The sequence below is a fragment of the Micropterus dolomieu genome, linkage group LG22 (assembly GCF_021292245.1).
Source record: "Micropterus dolomieu isolate WLL.071019.BEF.003 ecotype Adirondacks linkage group LG22, ASM2129224v1, whole genome shotgun sequence".
NCBI classification, from domain to species: domain Eukaryota; kingdom Metazoa; phylum Chordata; class Actinopteri; order Centrarchiformes; family Centrarchidae; genus Micropterus; species Micropterus dolomieu.
In genome coordinates, this window is record NC_060171.1 from 8,531,814 (window position 1) to 8,552,177 (window position 20,364).

At 39.8% G+C, this 20,364-nt stretch overlaps 1 protein-coding gene across 3 annotated transcripts in view; it reads right to left on the bottom strand.

Annotated features, from left to right (window-relative positions):
- LOC123961384 (unconventional myosin-IXAa-like) overlaps positions 1 to 14,659 on the bottom strand; it is a 153,894-nt gene extending 139,235 nt beyond the window's left edge. For all 3 annotated transcript variants that reach the window (XM_046036730.1, XM_046036728.1, XM_046036729.1), the window contains exon 1: positions 14,390 to 14,659. The gene's annotated coding sequence lies outside the window, so the exon portion shown is untranslated. The remainder of the gene's footprint in view (positions 1 to 14,389) is intronic.
- Between the last annotated feature and the right edge of the window lie 5,705 nt (positions 14,660 to 20,364).

A 20,364-nucleotide genomic window follows, 5' to 3' on the forward strand; every position in this document is an offset into this window, starting at 1 on the left:
TGAGAAACACAACTCCTATTCTACTCCAACAGCACATTACTGTTTTTACTATACTGAATTGAGAGCAAGACAAGAGAAGTGGTGAATGACTGTTTGAACTTGGATATTTGCTAGTTGTCTGTTATCATTACCTGAGTGTACAAACCGAAAGTTGAGTGACAGAGACAGAGCTCTTTCTCCACTTCCTTTAAAGATCGACCACAAACTCTCACCATGTTCAACACACACACAGAAACACACACACTAAAAACAAAGATAAATACAGCCACAGAACGTCATAATGTGCTACAGCAACATGTACTGATGAAAATGTGATGAAGCTTCACATCAACAACAGACACGTGGAAGCAACAGAAGCTGCCATCAGGTTTCTACTTTGTGATACACTGTTGTAGTAAATTTTCATGAAATGTACTCTGTATGTAATCTGTATTACAAACAGATCTAGAGTTAACTCGTGTACTCAGCATATCAATTGACTCCAACAACACATTAAAAAAAAAGGTAGAAAATAAATTATTGGTTTAACTGTGTAACCACCAAGACAGATTTCCTATGCTTCCATACATCCATCTTCAACAGTATGTCATTAAGAGGCATGGTACAGACAAAAATACACACACAGGCTATTCCAATTTATTTGAAGGGTCTTTGGCATCAGCAATGTGACTTAATTCCAAGGGAAACGGAAGGATTCGATCAATTCGTTCTGCGATTTGGGGGGGGTTATTGTTTTGTCAACATGTTTATCAATGAGGATATTCTTAAGAACAAAAACAGCCTTCAAAATAATCATACAGTTGAATCAACACCTGTCAACAACAATTTCAACAAAACCTGACCCTTATATCCTTCTTGAAGGTTGGATTTATTGCAGACCGCGTTGGTGTTGGCTAGGTGTACCTAATAAACTGGCAACTGAGTGTATTTTACTGTTAATATCGTCACTTACACACATTTGTTATTACCAATTACAGACTAAGTTACATTTTATCTGTTAAAATGCTTCATTTCTTCACAGTATCTCACTGACTTGTTTGTGGAACGACCCAGTTTCCCCCAATGGATCATTAACATTTCATCTTGCACACACAAACACAAACACAACCACCACCAACACATTGCTGGCAAAAAAATCTCTGCACAGAACTGGCAACACACACACACACATCATGAAAACAAAAGGCACATCTAATCACATACAAACACACACAGTCCACAAGGCAATCTAGACATGTAGCACAGACGCCGTCTCCCCTCCCCCTCCCTCCCTCCCGCCTTCCTTCCAGCCACCAAATCCACTTACAGGCCAGTGTGTGCAACTCGCTGATTGTTTTCTCTCTGGCGGCAGCTGCTCTGCCTCCATCCTCTGTCTCGACCACCTAATCAACTGTCAGTCAGGCGGAGATCGACTGAAGAAGTGGGAGATTTAAATTTCCTACAGTAATCAACACAGGGCTCTCCATCTACACTGTGTACTGAGTATAGGATCTGAATTAAGGATGCAGTAGATTTTCATGAAAATAAATGTTACGTTCAACAACAGCATGCCAACAAGAAAAATATATCTAGAAATATTGCCTCAAGACTTCTGTGACCAGGTCGTGGGTTCAAACCCCGGTTTCCCCGGCCTTTCTGTGTGGAGTTTGCATGTTCTCCCCGTGTCTGCGTGGGTTCTGCCCGGGTGCTCCGGCTTCCTCCCACCGTCCAAAGACATGCGGACTAGGTTGATTGGTGACCCTAAATTGTCCTTAGGTGTGTGTGTGAGCGGTTGTTCGTCTATGTGTGGAGTGGGGAGGTGATGCAGGAGACAAACGAGCTTTAAAGGCCACGATGGGGGCTGACCCTCATTTTTATAAGCCTATATTTGCACTAATGAGATTTAATACAAGCACACACACACACTCACAAACCAGCAGTTAAGGAACTTACTATGGCTCAAGTGGACTGAAGGAAAGTTTACAGATACATCTGTACAATATAATGCATATGTTCATTATACAATCTAATACAACTACCCTGAAATATTTGATAATAGTCGATGTTAAAGACATTTATTGAGCAAAAACACCAAACATTTTCTGTTTTCAGTTTAGCTAATGAGAGCATTTGCTTCTTTTCTCTGTTTTATATATTTGTAAATTTAATATTTTTGGTTTACTTGAACAAAACAAGACATTTGAGGACGTCAGCAGGATTTTTTATGATATTTTATAGACTCATTTATTAAATCGATTAATCCCAAAAAATAACAGATAAATTGATAATGAAAAAATAATTAGTTGCAGCCATCTGCTTTGTAGTGAAAAACAAACACAATCAGGGTTGTGTTTTAGAGCTTATGGATTTAACTTTCCATTTGTCAGACAATAACACACTGTGTTATTTCTTCTCAATAAAAGTGTCATATCTGTGTGTGTGTGTGTGTGTGTGTGTCTGTGTGTGTGTGTGTGTGTGTGTGTGTGTGTGTATAGAGCGTGTCATGACTCAAAGACCCTTTATTCACACCCATGTAGCCACAGCGGGCCAGCTTTCACACCCTGCTCTGACTAAATTAAATCCCACTGTGCTCACCTTGACCTAAGCTTAACACACAACAACAACAACACGCACACACACTGTCTCTTTTCACTGTCACCAATATACCCTCACCCCTATTTACACACACAAACACACTCTCTCTCCGGTGAGACCCTTCAGCACCGTGACAACAGCCAACCACATCGCGGCCACTTGGAACCAACGAGCCAATCGCCTGCCTCCCTTCGTTTCGCCAACGACCAATGAGAGCGGCTCATTTTACATGAGCAGCTTTCATCATTGTTCCAGATGAGACTGAAGTGCTGCTGCTTCACTCGCCTTGCTATTCCAAAGAACGTCTGCTGCCTCAGAGGGGAACCGAGTGCTTCACATTAACGCAACAGCTGTAAAGATGACCGTTACACAAACAGTACCAAAAAACAACAACAGTAGCTCCTCATTCCTCATCTATATGTCCACTGAACATCCTGCACTGCTCTTTTAAGCTATTTGGTTTTAGTTTTTATTCTGCCATGTTGCATTAGTTTATATATCTTGTACTTCTTCGTTATCATGGTCTTCATTACATTCAGATACATGCAATTGTACCTTTGTTTCAATTAGGGCTTCAACTAACAATTATTTTCATTATCAATTAATCTGCCAATCATGTTCTCAGTTAAATCAATAAAAACATTGTGAAAACTGCCCAAGTTGTCATATTCAGATGTCTTGTTTTGCACAACAAACAATACACAAATATATTAAATTTACCATCAGACGACGAAGAAAGCCAAGAAATATTCATATTTAAAGGAAATGACTCGATTGTCATAATATTTGCTGATTAATTCTTGGATCGACAAATCATTTCAGCGTTATTGTTTTGACTTGTTACACGCAGGAAAAAATATTTTCACAGTATTTTCGAGCTACAAGCTACCAACTGATGCCAAATTTTTAAGATTGCATCTTTCAATTTTACAGTAGATTCATCTTTCTGTATGTTGTTGACAGTGCCAGCTGTCATTCAAAAATAAATAAACAATGACACATTTCTTCAGGAAAAACTGTAAAGCACAAAGCACCTGAACCGACTAAATATAAGCCTCTTTTCATTAGGTTTTACTGGAATAACAGAAATATGAGAAAATTTCTTACCTGATGCTGCCTCTGAGTTAAAAAGAAAATACAGCAAATCCCGTCTCTTAAGCTCATCAGCAGTGACCCTTATTGTTACCAACAAGCTGCTCATGTGAGAGCGAGTGAGTGTGTCTGGCTCCTAGCAACTGCTGCCTGTCAGGGAAGGTTGAAGACGTATGCAGCCAGTGAATGAATGAATGAATGAATGAATGATCTATAGTAGAGAAAGGAGGAAGAATGGCCAAGATTTGAATCTCTGCAGAAAACAAGTGTGTGAGGGCTGACAGCACCTACTGATACCTTTATTAACATACGTATAATGATGATGAAACAGGATCTAGAATAACACAGACGATGCACCTTCTTTATTGTTATGCTGAGTGTTTATGTAGTCCAACAAGACAGAAATGAGCTAATGAGGATCCTAATAGAGTATAAAGAAGGATGTTGCCTGTTGCTAAGCTGCTTTAGGGCTACAACTGATGATAATATTTCATAATTATCCAAATTACTTAATTAATTTAGTCTAAAATGTCCATCACACTTTCTGAGAGCCTACGGTTACATCTTCAAATTGCTTGTTTTGCTCGATCATATTGCTATAATCATAAAGCTTGTTAAATGTCCTAACTGATTAACCGATTATCAATTTTTGGGCAATTTATTTTCATTTGATTGAACAATAGTTTCAGCTCTAAATTGCTTTATCAACATATAAAGACATTTATGGAGCCCAAGACAGAAATCAGCTAACGAGTATCCAAATAGAATAAAAAGAACAATGCGGCCATAAATCAGCTTAGGAACCGTTGTTCCTAAGCTGAGGAAGAATGGCCAAGATTCCCGTTGTCCGCAACTGACTTATTAACTAATTCATTATTTAGTCTATAAAATCTGAGAAACTAGTTTTAAAAAAAACAAAATTACTTATTTTGTCTGAGCAGTCCCAAAGATATTCACTTTTACAATGACATAAAACTGGGGGGGAAAAGCCACAAATCCTGCTATTTGAGAGGCTGGAAACAGCTTAAAACATATAATGATAAATACAAAAGGAAGGAAGACACAAAGTTATGATGAAAACATGGCTTCTGTGGTGTCTTTATTGTTATCCTGAGTGTTTATGGAGCCCAACAGAGATTAAAGAAAGATGCCAACTGTTTGATGTGCCATATGACTCCATGTCAAACAGCATAATCACATGTTCATGCCTCCTCTGAGGGACAAAATTTGTCACTACACATTTTCTAAGATGGGATAATAGTGGGTTATTTACATTTTAGGCATGTTAGCTGCCAATCTAGTCCTGAGAAAACTATGACCAAGTTCAGTGTCTTTCTTAACCAGAATTAATATTATCTTCTTTACAGGAAGGAAACAAAAACATTAATACGACAGAATTAAGACAGAAGAGAAGATAACTGCAAAGAATGAACTTGCAGCATCCGATCTACACATCATATGACTCTGAACCACCAGCCCCCACCTGCTATATTCGTATTGTGGCGGTAGCCCAGTTTAGAGTTGCACACCAAAGTAGGACAGACTGCAGGACAGAGCAACTTTCAGACAACCTTGGCAGAGTGACTAAGCTTTTAGGGCCAGGAAAACAGAGCGAGGAAGAGGAAGAAAGAAAGAGGGAAAGACGTGCTAGAGAATGTGAACAAAAGGAAAAGGAAGACAGAAAGCTACGAAATGAATACGGCTGAGTATCATTTGGTACAGGTGTCATTTGGTACAAATGCAAAAGTAATACTTTTTTGATACATTACTCTGATATATATGGGTTTTTTTTTTCTCCAGTTATACAAGAACTGAAAATAGGACTGGAGCTGATGATTATGTTCATTATATTTCATCTAAAAATAATCCATTCTCAATTGGTCTATACAATGTAAAATAAAATGTGAAAAATGTCCATTATGTTTTCCTAAAACCCAAACTGACATTTTAAAATGTCTCGTTTGATGAACCAACACTCAAAGAACTGAAGACGTTCAGTATAATATAAATCAGAGAAAAGCGGCACTAATTGATTCATCAACTCATTGTTTCAGCTCCAGCTGAAATAAAGTGGTGTAAAATTGACATTATGACTTAAATCAGGACATTTCTGATCTAAGACTATGTCAACAAGACCTGACAAAGCATTCAGTGCTTTGGTACTGGGACAGTTTTTGATGCTCGATGTAGTAAAGCAGGAATGTTCTGTATTCATTTAGTGCTTCATCAAACTGAGTGCCACACCCAAGTCCTCTGGTCGCAGACTGCTTTGTTCTGGCTCTGGCCACTACTGTCTCTCTCTCTTTCTCTCACTCACACACTCATACTCACACACACAAACACACACACACAGCCAAAAGCATATTGCAACAAAGCAGTGGCAGACAGTAGGTCACACACTTGTCCTGCCTGCCTGTCGTATTGTGCGTGTATTCAAATTCCTCTCGTGTGCGTGTCGGCTATCAGCACTCTTCAGCAGGGCGTCTTTTGGCTACAACTTCCAACCCACAGCCAGTCCATGGTGACTGAAACCAGACGCTACTCGCAAACTAACTGACAGCACAGACGGCACAAATATGAGACAAGCAGTTATTAAAGAGAGTAATTCAGCTCTCGGGAAGTGACACAAGCGCTGGATAATGCAGCCTCCTGAGTCTGCAGGCACCTTGTCAAAAATGTTTAAGAGCTGAACCACAGACACGAGTGAGATGTGACATTATCGGCTGCCTCCGAACCCCAAAATGACACGGTGCTAATTGAAGAGGGGGGAGAGTACTGATTTACCCTCTAAGGCATTTTTTCACAGGCTGGCTGGCTTTGGGGGAGAGTGGCTGGCTGAGCCTAGATCTGTCAATCTGAGCAACACCTCCATCAATCTGCTGGCAACACAGTGAGACAAACAATGCAAGCGTCAGCAGAGCTAAAACACAGACTGAGTGCTAATACTGACCACCTGAATTCACCGAAACTGAAGTTGAAGGCACAAGCAAGCTTTTGGGCTTGTCTGTGACCATTTCCCCTCATGTTTTCTACTTCCTAGCCAACACAAATTACAGCCAATTTGAGATTCACAGCGTCTTCAATTGAAATCTGAGATTTTTCAGTACATTTGTGCATCACATCCTCTGAGCCTCCTGCTATTGTTTTCTGTGGGTTTCCCAAACCAATGTCCAGCTGCGTCAGCCTTGGTTTGGCCTCTGGCGGCTCTAAACAGAATTTAAAAAAACGCTTCCTAAGTTGGTAAACAAAATAATTAATGATATTTTAGTGATATTTTATTGATTGCTGGTGGGGGAATATCCTTTGCTTGCCCCAGTCTGTAGACATCAGTCAGCTGTAACGATGTGACCTCGAGGCTTTTAGGGATTCGGGGAACTGATCAAAGACACTTCAGCAGGGCAGATGACTACTGGCTTAATGCTTGGGCTGGGGTCATGTGGATCATGTGGATGGGCTATCTGGAAACTAAACCACATAGAAGTTGACAAGGAGAGGGAGATAAAACAGAAAGATTTAAAAGGGAAAATCCGGTTTCATATAATTTGAGTCTTATTTTTGTCCTTTTGGACATCCTTCCTATCGGTTATGATAAAACTGGGCTCTGCAAGTTAATTGCTGAACATGGCAACATTACAGAACAAAATGTCTTGACGCATAAAGAAATAGGTCAGCTGAAACAAACCCCTTAGATATCTTATTTTATTTGGAACTGAAACCAATGGTTGAATGCTAAAATGATGACCCATACACCTGGTTCAGCACTGCACTCACTTTCAGTATGACATCCAAATAAAGTGGTTTAGATCATCTCAGATAATCTGGCTAAATTGTTGGATTGTTTAGAAATTGTCTGACCGCTCCTGTTTCCTGCCCTGTGGGACTTCTTTTTAGTGATGTTGCCATGCTCCCAGATAGAAAACATATTTTAAAGCTGCATGATTTTATATTAACAACAGATGAAATGAGTACTTGTATGTCAAATAGGTTGCACGAGTGATGAACCCACAGAGAATTATCACCCAAGTATGCAGCTCCTCCCAGCTCTACTGAGTATTTTAGCATCTTTCAGATCGTTACTTTGGTTTTCTGGCCAGCTACTTTACAGTTTCGATTAACTCTGACCTCTGGACACTACGTGCATAGTCAAACATTTTGCTGCTTAGGAAACAGATATTTCCCTCAGAAGTTGGTGGAAATAAATTATGAATAAAGTAAGAAGCAGAGTAAATACTGTATTTGACTTCATCAAGTAGCCAGAAACACAACTTCAAATTAATTTCAATGTTGTTCCATAAATGCTAGATGTGTAAATAAGAAACACCTTGCTAACAAGTTTGCTATCTTATAAAATCCGGGAAAAAAATTACTCCATAAGACAATTAAAATAAAATGGGACAAAATACAGACAGTTCTGCACCCACCCATACAGACCCACTGCACAAACAGTAAACCAGCTGCACCCTTTACCTCCTTAATTTTATAATACCAACACATCTAAGTATAAGTAATAAGTAAGTAGTGGTAGTAGTATCTTCTGTCAGAGGGTAAAAGTTGTCGCTCACAATGCTGGAGCTGGATCTTCAGGGCCTGTTTAGTAAGACACTGCTCATAGATGTGAAGAGTCGGGTGATTCACCAATTTATGCAGACTCAGGGTCACAACTGTGCAGCAACACCGGAAGCTATTTTAAACATCTCAGCAATTATTTTGATGAGTACCATGTTAACCATAATAGATAGAAATGATGAACAAAACTACAACATTTAGAATAAAGCCAAGTTCTCCTTTAACATCCTGTATAAAGAAGCTAACAGAGGCTACCAAATGTGTAATTCCTGGCCACGTCCTCCAAATAAATAGGAGGCAGCATTTCACCTCCTCCTCCCCATCAGCAAGGTTACTCTCTAAACGATTCTGGTCCTCTGTTCCTGAATTAGCAGGTGTCGCTTCTTCTCCAACAAAGAAGTTAAAAGGGCCGTCGATGTGTGTGATCTTCTGCAGGGAGGGGCTTCTCTCCTGTCACTCTTTTTAGACACAATTAAAAATATGAGACACAATTGACGAATATGTGAATAAGTGCGAATAGTGGGAATTGAAACTCCAGGAGAGCAACGGTGACAGGGACAGAGAAATCAAATTGTTAATAGCAGATTAATAGTGCAGCCCAATTGGTTAACATGAGCACCGAAAGGAAGCGGGCAGCAGTGACTGACAAGCCCTTGGGGCAGCTCTACTTTATCATCCTCTCATGTTGGACTGAGGGCAGACTGGACGCTACAGTGACTCACTATTGCATCTCGAGGCATGAGTGATATTACAACACAGGGTGGGACGGAGCTAGCTGATTGCATGCTAACTTCAGTAGACATCTATTCTGGCCAAATCCTACACAATGTACCTTTAATGCCTACACTGCTTCAGTTAATCATCCTTGTTCCGTGTCTAACTCTCTCCTCCTGCCTCTCCATCTCTGATCAGCCAAGCAGGACAAAGTGGAACATAACGATGCTGCTGGCTGCTCTTTGCCCTGGGCAGTGCCAGGGGACTGATCCATGCCCTCGACAGCTGCTGCCTGTTGCAAGAAACACCAAAGTGCTCCACTTCTCCATGTCAAAAACACACATTTATTTGTCCAATGAGAAACTTTTTTTACACAGTGTTTATGCCTAAAGTAGCGACAGCCATAGAATGAGGTTAAATGAATAATACAAAGAGATGTGAGGAGCGATAATGGATGCAGAAATTCACTGAGGGCCCGGCTTTGAACAGCTGAAAGAATAACAAACAGAAGCGCCCTGCTAAGAATCAAGTCATGTTCGAATCAAAAGGACTTCTGCTATCATGCTAACAATCTGCACCAATGACACATATTATCCTGCAGCAGCTCCTTTGAAGGAGAATGTGGAAAAAGTGAAAGTGATTTTTATATCGTTGGACAGCTGCACAAGAGAGAGGTAAGATTTCTTACCGGCTGTCTTTTTTTGTTTTGGACATATTTTCTTTGAGTGGTATTCTCTAAAGAACATGTAAAATCTAACAACAACAAAAAATGTTTATGAATTAACCTTGACTAACCTTGATAAAGGCTTTTAAATGGAGTACACATGTCTATGTGAGGTTATCCTTGTCTAATTCAGACTGTGGTCAATATGATGGACTTCACTTGAACACATAAAGACTCCAGAACATTAACACTGTGACAAATCACTTTCAGTCTTCTCGTCACATGAGTGTCACAGAGGTCAGCAGGTCACCAGGCGGCACCGAATAGCAGCAGTTTGTGTGTGTTTGTTAGGAACACTAAAGAACAAGTCAAATCTCAGAGTACAGTACGTGGAAATATGTGACCAGATGTGGCCAAAGTACATGAGCAACATCCATAAAAGAAACATCAGAAAGCTGCTAATGTTATGCTTTGCATTTCTGAGGCAATGTTGTTATTTGTGGGTTTATTTTTCTTAACTCATAGAGGAAACTTATCAAACAAGATGTCATGTCAAGCTACTGCAGCTACAATGAAGTTAAAGGCTATGGCTGACGTTATTGTTCATATTTTGTATTGCTATTTAAGATGCCACACACACACACACACACACACACACACACACACACAGTGGAAGGCTATAAATACACCTGGTTAGAGATGCATATAGCCGCACTGACATGATGTGTGAAACATTGACCTCATCCTGGTATTGTCTTACATGAAGCCTTGAGCATTGCAGCAGCAGGTTTGAGCGCGATTTGACTGCTTAAGCAAGGACACTGGGATCCAGTGGCAACCAACTTCACATAACAAAACTATTTTTCTTAAAGCCATCAAGTCAAGAGGTCGAACAAAACAGAAATGTGGGTCAGTGGGCTTGTGGATTGAAATGATTTTCAGCAGGCTCTTTAGTCCCTCACTAAATCTGCTGATGATCTCATACAGACGTCATCATCAGAGTTTGTAGATTATCATTAAGGTTATGATGAATCTGTGACAAAAGTGACTTGTCAAAACTGTCAATACTAACTTTCATACTAACTGTCAAAAGTGACAGTTAGTATGAAAAAGGTCAGATATGATATCATATATAGGTTGTTAATCCATCACTAAAAAAATAAAGAGGAGGTAGACTGAATTAAGCCACATTGGCTGTCAGCGATAAATCAATTACAAGCTTAACACGTCTCATTTATGCAAACATCCACTGCCATTACAAACCTGTCTCCGAGAAATGTTTTTTAAATTCAACTAATTTGCAACAGCAGACAGGATTGGAAGGGAACGTATTGGAGATTGAATTATATTTTCTATAAAAATAATGAGGAAATTAACATATCTATCAAGTCGCAGGTCTTTGACAACGCAGGCTATTTAATTCTGCCAGAATATCCGATCTTGCAATACAACGTCCGCTCTTAATGACTACAACATTATGAAACTTTTTATGGTATTGTTTAGGCACTGGCAGCACTTGGTTAAGGTTAGGCAAAGATGGTGGTCTGGTGGTGTTTGGTGTAAACCCCGGACACTGTGCTTGTCCACCCACCATCCATCCTGACTACCTCCACGTGACTCTGGTGTGGTACATACCAAATGTAGCGCTTCATTCACTCCAACATAAATTAGAAAATAATTTAGTGCTACACAAAAGTAACAGGACTGGCTATTTCAATTCAGGGTGCGTTCACATATAACATGTCTGAAACTGTTCAAACCAACTCATTTTGTTTAGGCTGCTATGAAAGCTGAGATTCAAACTCTGGTGCGGACTAAACAACCGGACTGAGACCACCCGACAAAAAGCAAACCAACCACAAGATTTTGTCATAGTAGACATGTGATTTTAGCATGAACTCAAAGGCAAAACTACTATTAAATCCATTTGCTGATTCATCATCTGTCAAGATGTTTATGTGGCCTATATATATCACTTAGTAACCAGATCAATTGGCGTCACTGTGAGTGCAGAGATTTGACCTGATTAATTAAGTGAAAATACATTTAAAAACAGAGCTATTTGGGAGTTTTTCATTAAAAAAGTGAGTGAGACTTAGCTATCCTTAGCTATTCCTCTACAATATTATGGTACAAAACTCCTCTTTTCCATAACCTTTTTAACTCTTTATCGTTAAAAGGCTACAATTCATCTCGGTCTAAATCAAGTAAACAACTTTAGGTGTTGAAGCACCTAACAGAAGAACCTCTGATGATCTGCTCAGTCACATCAGTGCTTCATCAAGTAAATCAACTTTGATGATTTCTGATAGCAAAGGGTATAAAATCTGGCTTGAAATGGATATCGCTTCTTAAATATGAAATGCTTGTATATTCACAAATCATTTCCACACCACATTAAGCCTTTAAAAGGTCCATCTCCCTTTGAATCTCAGGGGATAGTCTCCATTCATCTGGGACATGGATAGAGAATTGTTTCTCCTTTTTCTGGATATATAGATAGAGTTCATAATGATTGAACATCTAACAGCAGAGCTGTCTCAAAATGTATAGAAAATGGGACCTGAGTGGGTCTGATTCTATGTTGCTGAAAAAGCAGCAACACCAGCTCTATACTTCGTAGTGTCTTCAAACAGCTCTAAAGAAAAGGGATTAGAGGCTTTCATTCTCTATGAATTATTGAAATGAATGTCCTTGCATGTGATTGCTGTTGGGATGTTTTTATTGACTATGACTAGACAGAAAAGGTCACAGTGGCTGCTCTTTTTCTGCCATGACCTCTTCATCTGACATGCTTTTTAAAAACGAGACATTTCCGAGTTGCTTCCGAGCTGTGTTCTCTTCACGAGTACATTGGCTGGGCAGCTGGAGCTGTCAAAGCAATGTTTTCAGTCATGATCTCAAGGGCTTTGCTACTTACATAATAACCTGAATGAAATGTTAATGTCAGCAAAGTTGACAACGCAGTAAGGGAATTCTCCTCAGACTGAACCAGCAGCCGTGGAGAGCGCACCCGTCTGTCCTGGCATTTCAAAATACTGCACCTGTAATGACTTTATGTAATTCACTGTGGCATTTCATGAGAATTGCCACATGAGACTCATCGCATGCAGCCACAGCTCCTCAGTGCTGTTGCTCAACACAAGCCACTTCAGAGCAGGAGGAGGAGGAGGGTGGGTCCACTCTTGAAGCTCTTGGGCTTGTGGACAGAGACCTTGGGGGCATTGCTGGTCTGCCTGGCCATGCAGGCCTGTTTCACCATGTCAGTGGACTAAATTCATCCTAATTTCAGCTACAGCTGAAACCTGGGCAGCAAACCTACTTTGTTGCTGCTTTTTAGCTCTGAACTGAGTCATCCACATAAAGGATCCCAAACAGGTGAATCCACCTGAACTGCTTTAGACCATTATGCTCTAATGATCTTATTATGTGCCTTTGTACCAGGCCATTGTTAACTTGTCCTATTCCAGACTCTCTCTCCACATTCACAACCAGTAGATTAAAACACTTTATTTTGTAAAGCAATCTGGAACACATCAGTTTTTAAGTCTACATTTATTAAAAGAAATTGACTTCACTTTATAGGTCCTGTATAACTAAACCTAACAACTACTGCCATTATCAGTTAATCTGCTTATTATTTTTTAGAATGACTGGAATGAATTCATTCTTTGGTCAACAAACTGTGATAAAACAGTAGAAATGCTCAAGGTGACATCTTCAAATTGCTTGCTTTGCCCGACCAACCCAAAGATATATAGTTTAATATACATTTGAAGAGTTGAAAACAGTGATTTTTTGGCATTTTTAACTTACAAATTATTATTTGACTCATCATTTCATCTCTAAGCATCACAATGTAAAGTTGCTCATTTTAAATATAGGACAATAATGTGTTTTAAGAGGTACTGGAATTAAAGAAGCTTCAATCCCTTCTTCCATGTTTGTCTGTGACTGTTTGTTGTGATCAACGGGAGATCACACATTAGCTTTTACATCAACACACTCGGCTCCATCCACAGCAACACTGCCAGTGTTTAACTAGACGTGCACAGCAGCTGAACACCCTTGTGTCCAGCTGTAAAAAACCTCAGCCATGCCCCATCGGGCGGCAGCAGCAGTGTGATGTAAGCAGCCTTAAACGCCTCACACATGACGCAAAATTTCACAACCGTTCGTCTCTCAACACGGTATAGTAGAAAAAAACAAAGCCCTACAGCCGTTATGCCACCAACATAACACAGATCCATTCAGAGCTCCAACCTTCCTCTGCGACAATGAACCCAGCCAGCACTGCTCTGGATGTCTCGAGCTCTCCAGTATCTCATTTATACCAGTGCGTCACTTTTACTGCTGCTGCTGCACTGTCAGACTCCACAGACACAAAACTGCAGCCCAGATGTAGCGTCCAGCATACACCAGGCAACATCTGCAACTGCACATTTACGCATTATGTAAGAAAACAGTGTGACATTTATCCGAGGCGGCGGTGGCGGCGATGGAGAGGGTGATGTGAGGTGGAGGTGGAGGAGGAGGAGGAGGGGAGCCAGGAGCCCTGGGTGCGTACAGGGCTGCTGGAGGGTAGTTTGACCGTGTCGATCCGTTTCTTTCATAATTATACATGTAACGTGGCCTGATATTACATTTAAAGGGGGAACGAGAGACTGCAGCTGATGTTAAAGTGACAGCGAGCAACCCACAAGACGGAGGTTTGACATTCCCCGCTGCGAGCTCTGTTGGTCCGTTTTACTGACTGAAAAGGGGGAAAGGGGTGCTTACCTCCTCCAGTGTGTCTTCAGACCGCTGCTCCGTAAACCTCCCCGCAATAAACCCTCTTTTCTAACGAGGAAGAGCAGACAAGCCGTGCGTCTCCTGTCCAAAAACTCAGGCTGATTTTACCGCAGGCAAACGCTGTCGTGCGTAACAGCCCGCACCACGAATCCCGCTGCTCAAATCTCCAAATCTGCTATTAGATAAGATCCAGATTTTATCTTTCCCCTTTCTCTCTCTCTCTCTGTGCCGTAGTCCTGAGAGCTTCTGTTTTGAATCTTCCCGTCAGGTCTCCTTCCTCCCACAGCTCCTCTGCTCTGCTCTCTCTCCTTTTTTCTTCTCTTCTACAACCGCTGCCAGTCGTACCGTGCGTGCACTCGCATTGCGCGTCCACGTAGAGCAGTAGGGTGGAAGCTATATAGCAGTGTGGGTGGGTGGGTTCTTGTTTCACCCTCCTGTGTAACAACAGAAATTGTTTTCCAGTGAGGAATTGGCAATTGAATTTGGATTTCATTCAGTTGTTCTTTTTCACACAGAATGAATATGGAGGTTTTGATAACAGGCAGTGTCACTCAGCACATGACTGACATGAGTGTGGGTGTGGCCAAAAATGTGGACATCCCTCCCCAACATAAATACACACACACACACACACACAAAGATGTATGGATGGAACAGAATGTAAAATCACTTTAATATCTTTATTTGAAATGTTTACAGGCAGTTGCATTTTTATCTCTAACATTTGGTATTCAGTTACTTGTGCAGAGATATGTCTATGAATTCTCCCTCTAAAATTCATTACTTATGAAGCAATTCTACATACACACTCAGCTAGGCAAAGGGCAGCAAAAATATTTCCATTTTTACCTATATTTCACTTTCTTTTTTCCTATTCACTATAGGTCTCAATGTTATAGAAAAAGATATATATTTAATTTTTCATAATACCTTCCAAGGGGAACCATGCAGTGTTTTGTTTAATGAGGTACAAAAATGTCATCTATATGTATGATGCACAAAGACTGAAATAGCTATACTCACATACTAACTGAGCCCTTGGTGAAAACCTGGGAGAGATGACAACCAAAACATTTTATCATGATAAACGTTCTTTTCTTTCTTTTGATGTTCAGTGCACAACTTGTAACATGTATACACAGTTGTGAATAATGTTTTCTTGTGGTTTTGAATATGTTAAGCTGAAGATGTTGCATCTTATAATTCTATACTGAAACTCAATTGTGTGCAAACATTCCTGTGGGATGCCAGGATGGTTTAATATCGCTCATGACCGGTTCTGTAACATCTTCAACCCTCACAAATATAAACAAAACAAGTTAGCTGGCAAAATGTAGTTCCATCTCAGCAGCAACAGGTAGCCTGGCTGAGTGGTGCAGACAATGTTTTCATTAAAAACAAGTGTCAAAGAATGTATGTAAAATCAGTTTTCTTCTTATAAATTGGTGGATTCAAACAATGTATTTATACAAAAATGTGTATGTGGGTGTATATAGAGCAGAAAAGTGATGGAAGTTGATCCATTTATTTTGTAGAAATGATGGAGTATATAATTGTGACTTAATTATAAGAATGAGTAAAACGGTTCTGTCCTCTTTGAGACGTGTTGATGACAAGCTCTCTGTGAGTCAATCCTCCCCTTACACAACACACCTCCTTGTCACAATGAATTTGTCAGTTGAAAGGTCAGTGTCGTTTCATTTTAGTTATCACCGTGGGGGTGTTCAGTGAAATTCAACTCTTTTTGAGGTGCATAGAAATAACACACACAGTGAATCTAATTAGAGAAGATTTAGCAGCAGATCAGCAGATAAACTGCTCCAGGGCTGCTTACCCTTGACAGACAATACCTCTGCTGGCAGAATGACACTCTTTACCTCCAAGTGTGTGTGAGGGAAGAAACAGATCGCACACTCTCCTGTTTGAAAACATCACACCTGTTTTTCATGGGATCGGTTTCCAGCTTGGTGACATATTTACCAGCCAGACATTTTGAAAAGGAAATCCTCCCTTTGGCCCTGAAAGTTGGAATCCAACTCCGCATCGAGGGGCCCTCGGCGTGCACATTCAGGCCAGCGTCAGTGTTCAGGCCAGCATCAGTGTCCAAAATGACAGGAGCTTCTCATAAAATAACAGAGACAGTAGCTGAGGGCAGAGGGTGGGCTGATGGAGACAATAGACTGGAACGGCTGAAGTGGTGAAGAGCATAGCCAGGAGGCCGACATGACTCTTCTGTCAACCAGAAAACTGAGATGGGATAAAAATCTGAGAAAGCAGCAACAAAGGGGCCTTTTGCTATTTCAGCAGCATTTTTTACTGTATTATGAGTCCATATGCAGAAATTGCTAGAGTTCGATTATCTAATGTAGAATAAAGATACTGCCAAATTCAAGGAATAGTTTGACATGTTGGCTTATTCACATTCTTTCCAAGAGTTAGTCTAAATATGAAGATACAGCTTGCAGCTTAGGTTAGCATGAAGACTGGAGACAAGAGCAAGCCTTGCGCTGTCCAAAGGTAACAAAATCTGCCTACCAGCACCTCTTAAACTTAGCCTACAAATGAACAAATTATATCTCGTTAAAAGTGTAGTCTAAAAACCACAAACTTTCCAGTCTTTATAGCTAAGATAACTGGCTGCTGGCGGTAGCTTCATATATAATTGATAGACACGAGAGAGGACTTCTTCTTAACAAAAACGTATTTACCAAAATGAATGAATAAAGGATTCAGTATTTCTCAACTAACTGTAACACTTTATTTAACAGTGGTTAATTTCCTAGTAATTTTCAAAAAATAACAATGTCACCGGGTAGCAATTACAGTGAAAATAGAGAAGAAGCTCTGAGACAGTTATTTGAGTTAGTTAATTGATTTTATTGGCAGCTATTCAAATTAAAACTTAATAAATACAATCCAAATAATACAAAATGTTCCAAGACTTTGTTTTTGGTGTCAGTGAGTGTGTTGTGTTCACCCCATGAGTTAAATATTTCTAAAATCCTGGCTACAGACCTGCTAATGACCATTTTATTTTTTATAACAAAATCCATGTCTGTCTAGACAAACAAGGCTGAGCCAGTTATGGGATTGGTTGGGTTTTGACTAAACAAAGAGCCATATGGGTGTAGGTGCCCATACATTGTGCCATTTTACAACTAAAACTATAAGACGGAAACTGTTCTTTGACTGCCGTGGTGTCCAATGAAAATGATGAATCAATTATTATGCAATATTCTCAAGCCAAAATATCTTACACCCACCTAACATGACACACTGTCTAATACCTGTTTCACTTCCTGGCAATGATCCCTTGGGCATCCCGTCATTTCAAAATTCACAAATTTTGCTTTGTATCACAGCTTCCAAATTTTGTCTAGTGATGACGATGGGAAGACTTTTTGACTCACGAAACCGAGAACAAAAACCAAACCAACTTAAAATAGGGCATATGGTCTTTGCCATTTGCCTGACATTTTCTTGGTAATGTGGGAAATTAGACACATGGACACACTTTTCTGGATTCAAAACAGCAAGTGGATAAAGTCAGTGACCCATTAAACACTGGTCATACCCTAGCATGAACCTACAGCACCAAAGAAAAAGAAAACTCACAAAAAGAGACAAAACACTTGCTTCAAAGTCATGACTTGAGTAATCAACATAATGTTCAACACTACCCAACACACACACACACAGCATTTAGGCTATACACCAGTGGTTCCCAAATTTGTTTTTCTTTCATGCTGTCTTTGAAAGCTACGGAGCCCTTAAAATCCTGAAAGGTGATTTTTTAAAAATCTTTTGTAACCGGCCTGAGGTTATACTGCACAGTCCTGACTCGAACCAACGGGTATGGGAGGTGGATGGCTAACAAGAAGTCTAAAACCCATGGGCACTTGCGTCTGTCACTAGCACGTCTCTTAAAGCGTCGGGAAGTTTACTGCACAGCCTAGCTGGTTACCGTTAAATGCACAATAATAAATGCATAATAACTTGTTGACACAAGATCATAACTTTAATCACCTTATAGGAAGATTGATTTTCATGCGAAATGCAATGAGAAATCCATGTCTGAACCTAGTATTTTGTCACCCAATGCATTCCACACACCTCCGTGAAGCTAGGACTCGGGGACGTCAAACCATTTTTTTCCATACCAAACACACATCAATCACCAAGCATCTAAATGAACTTATATCACAACATAAATCGCTCTGTAATCACTGTACATGGCTGCAGTTATTGACATCCAGATATCTTTCATCTCATTCACCGCAGTCCGACCACTCTAAAGAAAGCTCAGCTCCAGCTATGATCAGCTGTGTAACTCATATCACTCAAATCACTAAACTGACTGACCTATTAGCCGGATAATAATAACAACAAATGTACCAAAATACATAAACAGTTACAACCACTGACTTACTTTTGCCGGTTTTTCTTTGGCTTTTCTGTGTTCTTTCTGTGCGTGAAAATATCTCCTAGATGGCCATCTTGGTATTGCGCTATCCCTGAGCTGTTAGGTTTCGTTTCTCTCCTCAAAATGAAGGAGATAAATGTTGCTTTGGAACAGACTGTCTTTATCGTTGTCTACTGGCCGACCCGTAGGAGCTACACAGACATCCGATATATCAAACCATTCGTCTGCTCAATACAAAGAGAAGGAGCCCACACAGCCCTGTAAGGATGTTCTATTCTCAAGTTGTGGACCTGTAAAGCATGGGAGTGGTTTTGGTCATAGAAATGTCCATCAATTCACAGTTTTTATCAATATTTCAATGTTTTGGAAGCTTTATGTTATTTGGAACATGGTTGTATGGACAGAAGTGCTTTGAAGAAAACTGCCAATAAAAGTGAACATGTAAACAGTAAATATGGCCAAAACATGGATATTTGCCTGGTATATTTTTAAAAAATTGTAATAATTGTTGTGTATTAGTTTCTTTTCATCAAATTTACAGTTACAGCTGTAATCCAGGGGTATTATCAGATATTCAGTTGCATTATAATCTACAGGATGATGGTTTTGCTATTAAAATATACATTTATACCAGGCGAGGATGAAAATAAGTTCTTCTTTATTGCATCTCCATTTACTCTTTATTTTTAATAGAAAAATAAATAGGTTAATTTACAGTTGATTTATATTCCTTAGCTCCTAAAGGAGACCAGAATTATGCATCTAGGCCTAATGGTTGAGGACATCCCAGTGTTTTCAGTTAAGCTAGCCAAACAATCTGCTTTGTAGGAATATGAAAAAGAAAGAGATAAAAAAAAAAAATTAAAAAAAACTTGGAGATAAATACAAGAGTGAAAAATTTAGGTTTTAATAATTTAATCAACTTTCACTTTTTATATAATAAATACACACACACACGCCAAAAAGTATTTAATCAGCCACAGATTGTGCAAGTTCTCCTACTTAGAAAGATGAGGTCTGTAATTTTCATCATAGGTACACTTCAACTATGAGACAAAATGAGAAAAAAAAAAAAACAAGAAAAAAAAAATAAAAAAAAAAAAAAAACACCACACTCCAGGAAATCACATTGTAGGATTTTTAAAGAATTTATTTGTAAATTATGGTAGAAAATAAGCATTTGGTCAATAACAAAAGTTCAACTCAGTACTTTGTAACATAACCTTTGCTGGCAATTACAGAGGTCAAACGTTTCCTGTAAGTCTTCACCAGGTGTGCACACACTGTAGCTGGTATTTTGGCCCATTCCTCCATGCAGATCCCCTCTAGAGCAGTGATGTTTTGGGACGGTCGCTGGGCAACACGGACTTTCAACTCCCTCAAAGTTTTCTATGGGGTTGAGGTCTGGAGACTGGCTAGGCCACTCCAGGACCTTGAAATGCTTTTTACAGAGCCACTCCTTCGTTGCCCGAGCAGTGTGTTTGGGATCATTGTCATGCTGGAAGACCCAGCCACGTTCCATCTTCAAGGCTCTCACTGA